Here is a 12,937-nt window from a genome sequence, read left to right as displayed (position 1 = left end):
AATGAGCCAAATTTTCCAAATAAGATTGCTGATGCAAATTAACACTGAATCTATTCTGCCTTGATTCCATTCTGCCTTGCTTCCAAACCAATGGATTAAAAAAAAAGAGCCTGACTTTCAAATGTGAGTTAATAAAATGTGAGGCTGGATGAACACAGCAGGCCAAGCAGCATCTCAGGAGCACAAAAGCTGACGTTTCGGGCCTAGACCCTTCATCAGAGACCTCTGCTGTTTTTTATCCTCCGCAGGATCCACAGACTGAACACCCAGTCCAGCTCAGAACCTCTTTCAAATGTGGGTTCTGCTTTCAGCCCACTTATGACAATGCTTTCAAATTCAATGCTTGTGCACGCACACGAAATACGTGTATACTTCATAACATTGCTCCTTCTATCATACCAATGAAAGATGGCAGAGTCTGCTCTCAAATGGGCACAGCCTAATTGTAACGAGAGGCATCTTATCAAAAAGTATCAAACATGAGAGGTATCCTGTGTGCCATATTAGAATTAGAATTAGGTTTCATTATCACGTATACTGTAGTATAGAAGTACAGGAGTACAGTGTAAACTGTACAATGCCACCACACACCATACCATCTTAGACACAAACTACCTAGTTACAATCTGAAGTACTAATTAGATTTGGTACAAAAATAGAGAAAAAACTAAAAAAAACTAAAAGTTCCACATCATAGCACTTCATAGAATAAATTAGGAAAACGAAGAAATGAAATTGAAAGATAAACATTACAGACGTTCTAGTGCCTGCTGTCGCTCCACACTGGGGGCCTTCCACACATGGTCTCGCTCTCCCCCATGCTGGGCCATCACCAACCATGCTGGCTAGCCATTGATATGTATTTAACTTCTAGAGGGTCCTCACTGCAGATGGAGTGAACAGGAGAACAGGGAAAGAAGGAGGATGGAGTAAGAGATGAGGGAGATCAGGCGTGTGGACAGTGAAAGAGGCAGGAGAAGGCAGATACAGGAACAGGGTCGGAGTTCACAGATCATGAGTCCAGCTACCGCTCATCCCCTCTGCTGAAGGGTCTAGGCCCGAAACGTCAGCTTTTGTGCTCCAAAGATGCTGCTTGGCCTGCTGTGTTCATCCAGCTTCACACTTTGTTATCTTGAATTCTCCAGCATTTGCAGTTCCCATTATCTCTACCGCTCATCCATTGCCTGTTGGTTAGGATCATCCATTGATAAGACCAGGCCTGTGACACAGGTCCTTGGGGAAATAGCTATGGGCTCTTCAGGTTCAGCAGATACCAGTTTGGGAAGCACGAGTGCTATTTTAAGGAGAGATCCTACACAGTAGTGCTGCTTTTAGAGAAGTACATTGAAAATGAACTGGTGTCTCTGACACTTCTTTAGAGATATTGAAAGACCAGTCATTCTTTTAACCCATTTCTTTTAATTCCAGTGCATGTCACACGAACAGGTTTGATTTAAAATACCAGTATTTTCTCCAAATAAATAATTTGAGTTGGTGCGGTAAAAACTGGCTGTTTTTATTTTCAAGCCCTTGAAAACCATTCAATCCTAATGTCACAAAAGGAAATGACTGAAATGATGGTGCAGCTGCCACTATGTCGTATCATAGAGTTATAGAAATATACAGCACAGAAACAGACCCTTCAGTCCAACTAGTCCATGCTGACCAGATATCCTAAATTAATCTAGTCCTGTTTGCCGGTATTTGACCCATATCCCTTTAAACCCTTCCTATTCACATACCCATCCAGATGTCTTTTAAATGTTATAATTGTGCCAGCCTCTGCCACGGCCTCATTCCATACACACACCACCCTCTCCATGAGTAAATTTCCCCTTATGTCCCTTTTAAATCTTGCTCTACTCTCTGTCCTGTTACTTACGCCTGACATTGCATTGACCTCCCCCGAACCCACCCTGTAATTTGTTAGTTTACTTCTTTCCCTAATTACTTCCATTGTAAGTTCTCTCGCTGCCAATACTTGCATTAGCAAGAATAATTTCTTACAGGCAGCTCTGCCCAAACCACTCATCATTTTAAATGTCTCAATCAAATCTCCAGCAAGCTTTCTCTTTTCCAAGGAAAGCTGTCCAAACTCCTCCAGTCTATTGTGAGGAATAAGAGACATCAGTTTTGGGGCCTTTCTCATGAATCCTTTGTGCACTCTGACGTCTTGAAGAGTGGCCTTGTTTTAATAGTTGAAACATGGCAGCCAATTAGTGTCTAGTGAGCTCTGATACAGCCGTGATTATATAAGTGATGAGATGAGCTGTTTCAGAAAACTGAACGTCGATTATAACGTTTGTGCAGTTTGTCAAACAGTTTCACTTTCACCCGAGAGAGCAGATAGTGTCGTAGAGTCATACAGCGCAGAAAGAGACACTCTGGTCCAACCGGTCCATGCCGACAATAATCCCTGGCCAAACTAGTCCCACCTGCCTACATTTGGCCTATACCCCTCTAAGTCCTGAATGGTTTAGTTCTAGTTTTAATATTATGTTACTTTATTCTGATAGTCCTGCTGGAGGAAATCGTTTCTCCTACCAAATCATTTCAACATCTTAAAAGCCTGAGTTAGATCATCCCTAAATCTTCTTCGCTCAAACAATGAACTGCAATTTGCTCTCATTGTTAAACCCAACCAGCTACAAACCATTAACTGGGAATCTCAGCAAACTTCCCAAATATATTGTGAAGGAACAAAAAAGAAGATTAATGAAGGCAGATCGCGGGCATTGTCTATGTGAAAGGCATTTGACAAGGTCTTGCATAATCGTGGGTGAAATTTCTCTATAGAAGTAAGGGGAGGGCAATTCCCAGCACTGCACCTCCTCACTAGTGTCAGCCCAGATGTTATCCTCAAATATCTAAAGCAGGATTTGGGTTCATAGCTTCAATCTTATAATTAGGAGCACTATCGTCAACTGTACTGTTTTTTACAAGGTAGCAATATCCCAGATTCATAAACTCTTTAGTACGGAGTGCTTCTATTTTTCCATTTTCTATTTTTCTTTCATTTCTTTTGTCTTATTTCAATTTGTTAAGTGGCAAGTGGAAACCCGTCAGGAATGGAAAGGAATTACAGAGGTATTTGTCTCCTTTTTACAGGGATAATGCAATTCTGTCTGGGTAGGGCTGAAGTAACTCATTAACTGCCAAGGCAGTTTTCACAGTGAACATTATACATCGACAAATGATGGGATCGGTCATACTCATATCTATGCGTGGAACACTTTTTTTACATACTCTATTCCAGTTCTAAGATTACCAAAAAGGAACAAAACCACATACATTTTCACCCCTCGACACAATAAAAGATCTTTGACATGCAGTTGCTACGGCCACGCAGGAAATATCACTTTTTAAGATAAAAAATATTTATGGGCTGTAGGAGTCGCTGGCTAGGATTGCCCATTCCCTGTTTATGCCCAGGAAGGTAATGATTATCCACCTCTTGACCAACTGCAGACCTTGGGGAACAGTTGCACACACAATGCTGTCACAAAAAGAGTTCCAGGATTTTGACCCAGCGACAGTGAGCGAACGCTGATACCTTTCTGAGTCAGGATGGTGAGTGGAGGAGACTTGCACGGGGGTGGTGCTCCCACGTATCTGCTGGCCTTGTCCTTCTGGATGGAAGTGGTCATGGGTTTGGAAGGCGATGCTCAAGGAGCTGTGCTGTCTTATACTCTTGATCAGTAAGGGAATCAAGGGTTCTAGGAAAAGGGTGAAGAATGCTGGATCAGCCATGACCTTATTGAATCGCAGAGCAGGCTGGAGGGGGCCAAATGGCCTATACCTGTTTGTATGCTAATAGTCTTATGGAGTACATGTAATGAATCTTGGAGATGGTACACACTGTGCATTGATGTGGAGGGAATGAATGGTGATTGAGGTGGATGGTGTGTCAGAGAAGCAGCTGCTTTGTCCTGGATTGCTTTCTCCAGTGTTGCCAAAGCTCCATTGATCCAGGTAAGTGGGGAATATTCTATCACACTCCTGACCTGTAACTTCTAGATGGTGGACAGGCTTTGAGGAGTCAGGAGATGATGTAGCCTCCTCAGAATTTCTGGTCTTTTGCCTGCTTTTGTAGCCATGTTACTATCTGGCAGTTTCTGGTCAATTTTAGTCCCCATAATGTCGATGGTGGAGGATTCAGTGGTGGTAACGCTATTTAATATCAAGGTCCAATGATTTGATGCTCGCATTGGAGCATCATTGGGTTCCTTGATGCCACACTTGATCAAATATGGCGTTGATGTCAAGGGCTGTCACTCTCCCCTCACCTCTGGAATTCAGCTCTTTGGTCCATGTTTGAACCAAGGCTGTAATGAGGTCAGGAGCTGAGTGAACCCTGCGCAACCCAAACTGGGCGTCACTGAGCAGGTTATTGCTGAGCAGATGCTGCTTGAAAGCACTGTTAGTGACACCCTCCATCACTTCACTGATGATCGAGAGCATACTGATGGGGCAGTTATTGGCTGGGTTGGATTTGTCCTGCTTTTTGTGTATCGGACATAGTTGGGCAATTTTCCACATTGTTGGATAGATACCTGTGTTGTAACTGGGCTGGAACAGCTTGGCTAGGGGAGCAAATCGTTTCAGAGCACAAGTCTTCAGTATTATTGCCAGAGCATGGTCGGAGCTTACAACCTTTGCAGTGTCCAGTGCCTTCAGCTGTTCCTTGAAATCACATGGAGTGAGTCAAATTGGCTGAAGACTGCTATCTATGATGTTAGGGATGTCATCAGAGATCCTTAACATTTCAGAATGAAACTTATTGCAACTATTTTAGCCTTGTCTTTTGCACTGTTTTGCCAGGCTCAGGCTTCATTGATGTTAGGGTTTTTGAGCAACCTCTTCCTGTTAGTTGTCAGCCATTATTCATGGCTGGATGTGGCAGAACTTCAGAAATTAGATCAGATCAATTGGATGCGGGATTGTTTAGCCCTGCTTATCACTTGCTGCTTCCACTCTTTGGCACATAAGTAGTCCTGGGTGTGACTTCACCAGGTTGACTCATCATTTTCAGTCTTGCCTGGTGCTACTGTTGCCATGGCCCTCTCATAGGCTTCATTGAACAAGGATTGATCTCCTGACTTAGTGGAAACTGTAGAAGTGAAGGGTATTTGGCCAGGTATTTGCAGATCGTGGTTGACCACTATTCTGCTGCTGGTCCATAGTACCTCCCAGATGCCCAGTTTTGAGTTGCTAGTTCTGTTTGAAATCTATTTTATTTAGCGTGTTAGCAGCATGCCAGACAAAATTTGCCCCTCATCTGCTTTAATGGCACTGCCTGAAGGATTAATGTCGACTAAGATAGCAGGTGAAGTAGATATAGAATACCCCTACTATGTGAAAGCAGGCCATTCAGCCCATCGAGTCCACATTGACCCACTGAAGAGCATCCCACACAGACTCACCCACTCACCCACACACCCACCCCCATTGCTGCAGTTCCCTTGTCTATCCCACCTAACCTACACTTTCCTGGACACTATGGGCAATTTAGCATGGCCAATCCACCTTAACCTGCACATCTTTGGACTGTGGGAGGAGCCCGAAGCACCCAGAGGAAACCCACACAGACACGGGGAGAATGTGCAAATTCCACACAGACAGTGACCCAAGGCTGGAATTGAACCCAGATCCCCGGCACTTTGAGGCAGCAGTGCTAACCATTCAGTCACCGTGCCATCCTTGCCTCTTCCTCTTCAAAGAACTGACTTTCTTCAATGGATGCCAGGAACCTTAACATCCATTTGTTCAGTTTAACACATCCTGAGGAAGATGATAAATAATCTAGCCCCCTGCCACCTACATTAGAGCAGCAATGCCTTCATTTCAAAACCTCAATCAGCTGTGAAACACTTCTGATTCCCTGAGGTCCTGCAAGGTACTGCTTTTATCTCTGCTGAAGTGTCAGAGTTGGAGTGGGATTCGAACTCACTGACTTCAGACTCAGAAGTGAGAGGGCCTCCAACTGTGTATCAAATGCCACTGAAGGCAATTATTCTAAAGAATTTGGGGTCTTGGAAAAAAGCCAAACTCCCTACAGCCCCAATTCAGAAACTGTCCTCAGGAATTCCTGGTCCTTAAAACTAATTAATTTCATCGAGATGAACAGATTGTAGCTCCTGCAGAAGAACAACCATGGGGGAGGCTGTGGCAAAAGAATTCTGAGGCCTTTGATCATTCTCAAACATATTCTAGACAGTCTCTGACATTTTCTCCTGTGAAATGGTAATGGAGACATGGCAGATTGAAGTCAGTGTTAGGTTGGTTCAAACTCTAATATTTATAGTAACTTCTGGTTCAGTAATTGTAGAGAGACTTTCGAATTAGATCAGGACAGAGAAAATTATTTTGAAATCTGGTTTTAGAAGGAGATTCCTCATGGTTTGTTCCCAGTTTCATCTCATTAACTCCTCAAATAATTGTATCATGGCTCCGCACCTTTTCGAATATGTTACGGTGTAAGATTAAACAAAGCCTGTGACAAATGCAAAGGCTACTGTCTGTCCAGGAAAGCGGTCTGGGAGCTGAACAGCACACAAACTGTTTCCAGTTGTTACATTTGAGTTAACTGCAGAAGGGCTGAGATAGCTTTGGGTAACTGGGTCACAGTATTGTACAGGCCAAGTGCCTGGCATAGCCAGCGTATATAAAGGTGCTCCAGTATCCAACCCCAAGCTTGTAATATGTGAGGAATCCCATAGCACTGAGCTCAAGCATAGTACCAGAACAGGAGTAGGTTCTTTGCTGGGCTATCTCAGAGACAGGTAAATCTTTCGGCTGGATGTCCTCTACATTGAGTTTTCAGGTGATTGAACAAACTTGGGGAGGGAAGATGAGCAGGGTTCAATCAGCCTCCTGGCAATGTGGAGAAAGGGCCAAGGTGAAGAGAAGCAACTAAAGTGGAAAAATAATGTTTCCACAATGATAATGCTGCTGACAATCTTATTCTAGAACTCTAGATCGTTTTCATAAACAGCACTCATTAGGCATCACCCTGTCTTGAATGGTGTGTTTTTACACTTTTCGCTGTACTTTAAATTAAATCTAAATCATTCATAAGATGTTGAATATCATTGGCATTTGATTGTCATCCTTGCTTGTCCTTGGTAAGATGCTGAGCCTTTATTTGCCGATCATATGGCAATGAGACTTTCAGGCTGCCATTAGGGATTTTAATTCAGAGACAATGGGCAGAATTAACTCAGTCTGGTCACACTGTGGTTAGTGATATTTAGCTAGAGGATATATGTTGGGCTATTATTGAGTATATATATATATATATATATAGACAGCAAGAGACACTTACTGACAATGGGATAATAAGGTGTAGAGCTGGATGAACACAGCAGGCCAAGCAGCATCAGAGGAGCAGGAAGGCTGACTTTCTGGGTCTAGATCCTTCTTCAGAAATTCGGAAGAAGGCTCTAGACCCAAAACATCAGCCTTCTTGCTCCTCTGACGCTTCTCGACCTGCTGTGTTCATCCAGCTCTACACCTTGTTATCTCAGATTCTCCAGCATCTGCAGTTCCTACTATTTACTGACAATGGGGCGTGGTTTGAATTTGGAGGCATTCTCCTGAAAAGGGGTAAAAATTGACTCTGGTTCTATTCTTCAGAAACTGGCTGGTCAGTGTTTAGAGGTGGCAGGGTGTGAGTGGAAGTGGATGGCGAATTGTTTCCTACAACCCAGAATAATTTTTTGCCAGCTGATACTTTAGTAGTCAGCTGTTGGCATCGCCAACAAATTGGAAGGCAGGAATCAGAGGAATGTGCGAGTGGGTAATGACAGAGGTCAATGCTGGAAGCCTGGTTATAGCACTGAGAACACTTAGAATGTTATAACTGATGATTATCGGTTCATCTGATATTGATGCATTATCATTCTCATGTGCCATGGTTGTTGAAATCTTAAATGGTTCAGAAAAGATTTACAAGGGTGTTACTGTGGTTGGAGGGTTTGAGCTACAGGGAGAGGCTGAATAGGCTGGGGGTGTTTTCCCTGGAGAGCCAGAGGCTGAAGGGTGACCTTACAGAGGTTTATAAAATCATAGAACATAGAACATTACAGCACAGTACAGGCCCTTCGGCCCTTGATGTTGTGCCGACCTGTCATACCGATCTCAAGCCCATCTAACCTACACTATTCCATGTACGTCCATATGCTTATCCAATGACGACTTAAACGTACTTAAAGTTGGCGAATCTACTACCGTTGCAGGCAAAGCGTTCCATTCCCTTACTACTCTCTGAGTAAAGAAACCACCTCTGACATCTGTCCTATATCTTACACCCCTCAATTTAAAGCTATGCCCTCTCGTGCTCGCCGTCACCATCCTAGGAAAAACGCTCTCCCTATCCACCCTATCTAACCCTCTGATTATTTTATATGTCTCAACTAAGTCACCTCTCAACCTTCTTCTCTCTAACGAAAACAGCCTCAAGTCCCTCACCCTTTCCTCGTAAGACCTTCCACCACACCAGGCAACATCCTAGTAAATGTCCTCTGCACCCTTTCCAAAGCTTCCATGTCCTTCTCATAATGCGGTGACCAGAACCGTACGCAATACTCCAAGTGCGGCTGCACCAGAGTTTTGTACAGCTGCAGCATAACCTCTTGGTTCTGGAACTCAATCCCTCTATTAATAAAAGCTAAAACACTGTATGCCTTCTTAACAGCCCTGTCAACCTGGGTGGCAACTTTCAGGGATCTGTGTACATGGACACCGAGATCTCTCTGCTCATCTATACTACCAAGATTCTTACCGTTAGCCCTGTACTTTGCCTTCCAGTTACTCCTACCAAAGTGCATCACCTCACACTTGTCTGCAATAAACTCCATTTGCCACCTCTCAGCCCAGCTCTGCAGCTTATCTATGTCTCTCTGTAACATACAGCATCCTTTGTCACTATCCACAACTCCACCGACCTTAGTGTCGTCTGCAAATTTACTAACCCATCCTTCTACGCCCTCATCCAGGTCATTTATAAAATGACAAACAGCAGTGGACCCATCACCGACCCTTGCGGTACACAACTAGTAACTGGTCTCCAGGATGAACATTTCCCATCCACTACCACCCTCTGTCTTCTTTCAGCAAGCCAATTTCCGATCCAAACTGCTATATCTCCCACAATTCCATTCCTCCGCATTTTGTGCAATAGCCTACTGTGGGGAACCTTATCGAACGCCTTGCTGAAATCCATATACACCACATCAACCGGTTTACTCTCATCTACCTGTTTGGTCACCTTCTCAAAGAACTCAATAAGGTTTGTCAGGCATGACCTTCCCTTCAGAAAACCGTGCTGACTATCCCTAATCAATTTATTCTTTTCTAGATGATTATAAATCCTATCCCTTATAACCTTTTCCAACACATTACCAACAACTGGGGTAAGGCTCACTGGTCTATAATTACCAGGGTTGTCTCTACTCCCCTTCTTGAACAGGGGAACCACATTTGCTATCCTCCAGTCATCTGGCACTATTCCTGTAGACAATGACGTGTTAAAGATCAATGCCAAAGGCTCGGCAATTTCCTCCCTGGCTTCCCAGAGGATCCTAGGATAAATCCCATCCAGCCCAGGGGACTTCTCTGTCTTCACCCTCTGTAGGATTTCTAATACCTCTTCCTTGTGAACCTCAATCCCACCTAGTCTAGTAGCCTGTATCTCCGTATTCCCCTTGACAACATTGTCGTTTTCTAGAGTGAATACTGTTGAAAAATATTCATTTAGTGCTTCCGCTATCTCCTCTGACTCCACTCACACCTTACCACTACTATCCTTGATTGGCTCTAATCTTACTTTCGTCATCCTTTTATTCCTTAAGTACCTATAGAAAGCCTTAGGGTTTACCCTGATCCTATCCGCCAACAACTTCTCATGTCTTCTTCTGGCTCTTCTGAGCTCTCTCTTTGGGTCTTTCCTGGCTACCTCATAGCCCTCAAGCACCCTAACTGAGCCTTCACATCTCATCCTAACATAAGCCTTCTTCTTCCTCTTGACCACACATTCCACCTCCTTCGTAAACCACGGCTCCCGCACTCTACTGCTTCCTCCCTGCCTGACAGGTACGTACTTATCTAGGACACACAGGAGCTTTTCCTTGAATAAGCTCCACATTTCTAATGTGCCCATCTCCTGCAGTTTCCTTCCCCATCCTATGCTCCATAAATCTTGTCTAATCTCATCGTAATTGCCTTTCCCCCAGCTATAACTCTTGCCCAGTGGTATATACCTATCCCTTTCCATCACTCAAGTAAACATAACAGAATTGTGATCGCTATCACCAAAGTGTTCACCTACTTCCAAATCTAACACCTGGCCAGGCTCATTACCCAGTACCAAATGTAATGTGGCTTTGCCCCTTGTTGGCCTATCTCCATACTGTGTCAGGAAGCCTTCCTGCACACACTGGACAAAAACTGACCCATCTATAGTACTCAAACTACAGTGTTCCCAGTCAATATTTGCAAAGTTGAAGTCCCCCATGACAACTACCCTGTCTCTCTCACTCCTATCGAGAATCATGTTTGCTATCCTTTCCTCTACATCTCTGGAACTATTCGGAGGCCTATAGAAAACTCCCAACAGGGTGACCTCTCCTTTCCTGTTTCTAACCTCAGCCCATACTACATCCGTTGACGACTCCCCAAACATCCTTTCTGCAACTGTAATACTGTCCTTGACCAACAATGCCACACCTCCCCCCCTTTTACCATCTTCTCTGTTCTTCCTGAAACATCTAAATCCCAGAACCTGCAACAAACATTCCTGTCCCTGCTCTATCCATGTCTCCGAAATGGCCACAACATCGAAGTCCCAGGTACTAACCCAAGCTGCAAGTTCACCCACCTTATTCCAGACACTCCTGGTGTTGAAGTAGACACACTTCAAACCAACTTCTTGCTTGCCGGTGCCATCTTGCGTCCCTGATACTTTATTTTGGACCTCCCTACTCTCAACCTTTTCTATAGACGAACTGCAATTTTGGTTCCCATCCCCCTGCTGAAGGGCATGGATGGGCTGAATAGCCAAAGTCTTTTTCCTAGTGTGGGGGGAGTCCAGAACTAGAGGGGCATAGGTTGAAGGTGAGAGGGGAAAGATTTAAAAGGGACATAAACGGCAGCTTTTTCATGCAGAGGCCAGTGTATGTATGGAATGAGCTTCCACAGGAAGTGGTGGAGGCTGGTACAGTTACAAGGATGTGTATATGAATAGGAAGGGTTTAGACGGACATGGGCCAAATGCTGGCAAGTGGGAGTAGATTAATTAGACTATCTGGTCGGAGTGGACGAGTTGGGCCAAAGGGTCTGTTTAAGCCCTGTACATCTCCATAACTCTATGCTGCTCCATCATTACTGATTACTGTTCTGCAGTTAACGTTGGCTTTTACTACAGGCCTACCCCTCCCTTTAGGATCATAAGACATACGAGCAAAAGTCAGTCATTATGTACGAATGGATTCCATGGGATCATGGCTGATCTAATGATCCTCAGCTACACATTCCTCCCTTTTCCCGTAATCCCTGTTTCCCTTAATGAGTAAAAATTTGTCTATCTCGGCCTCAAATATATGATCCAGCCTATCAGCGATAAAGAATTCTGAAAATTCACCTCCTTCCAAGAAAAGAAATACCTCCTTTTCCTCTATTTTGAATAGGTAACCCTTTAATCTGAGATTATGCCGCCTTGTTTTCAGTTCTTCCACAAGACAAACAATGTCTCTGTATCTACCTGCTTTGGCTTATTACAATACACTGCTGGAGCAAGTAGGATTTGAATCCAGGTTTGCCTAGCTCAGGTGTAGGGACACTAGCCCCTGCACCACAAGAAGCCTATCATAATCTATCAAGCCTGCAGAAGAGTTGCATGTTTCACTAAGGTTGCCTTTCATTCCTGTGTTCAGGCCCGACCCCTCATCATGAAGGTAATCCCTTCAAATGCAGGATCCATCCTACTTCTCTGGTTCCCCTTCAATGCCCACAGCAGCCTTTTCTGGAACCAGCAATCCCCTGCCCACTGATGGGGCTACCGGCTGAGACATCACACTACCTCAAACTCCTCTTCAAAAAGGTAGCTGGAAGACCACTTGCTCCAGAGCTGCAGACACCTCCCCGTCTCCATTTGAAATCAGTCACATTGCCACAGAGTCAGAAGTCACACAACGTCAGGTTATTGTCCAACGGGGTTTATTTGAAATCACAAGCTTTCACAGCATTGAGGCTCCAAAAACTTGTGATTTCAAATCAACCTGTTGGGCTATAACCTGGTGTTGTGCGATTTCTGATTTTGCCCACACCAATCTGACACAGCACCTCCACATCACATTGCCATGGGGCACTGGTCAATGAATAAATACTATAGCCACAGAGAATCAGTGTCGGATGAAGGGAAATGTTTCGACAAGGGAATGAGATGTAAATCTAGTGGCATCAGCTTCTTTCTATTGATGGAACTGAGCTCATTCAGGCATGTAATTGCGGCATGATAGTTTGCTTGTAAAGAAAGCTAATGCACTTTCAAATTCAGGGTAGCACAGTGGTTAGAATTGCTGCCTCAGAGCCCCAGGTTCAATCCCAACTTTGGGTGACTGTCTGTGTGGAGTTTGCATGTTCTCCCCGTGTCTGCATGTGTGTCCCCTCTGGGTGCTCTGATTTCCTCCCACAGTCCAAAGATGTGCCAGTTGGGGTGGTTTGCCATGCTCAATTGCCTGTAGAGCCCAGTGATGTGTAGGTTAGGGGAGGTTAGCCATGGGAAATGCAGGAATGGAGGGGTGGTTGGGTGAGTCTGCGTGGGATGCTCTTCAGTGGGTCAGTGTGGACTTAATGGGCTGAATGGCAGGTTAGGTGGTTTAGCCACAGGAATTAAAGGGATGGGATGGGCCTGGATGGGATACTCTTCAGAAGGTTCAGA

The sequence above is a fragment of the Stegostoma tigrinum genome, chromosome 22 (genome assembly GCF_030684315.1).
Source record: "Stegostoma tigrinum isolate sSteTig4 chromosome 22, sSteTig4.hap1, whole genome shotgun sequence".
Lineage (NCBI taxonomy): Eukaryota > Metazoa > Chordata > Chondrichthyes > Orectolobiformes > Stegostomatidae > Stegostoma > Stegostoma tigrinum.
Note: the sequence above shows the minus strand (reverse complement) of the source record.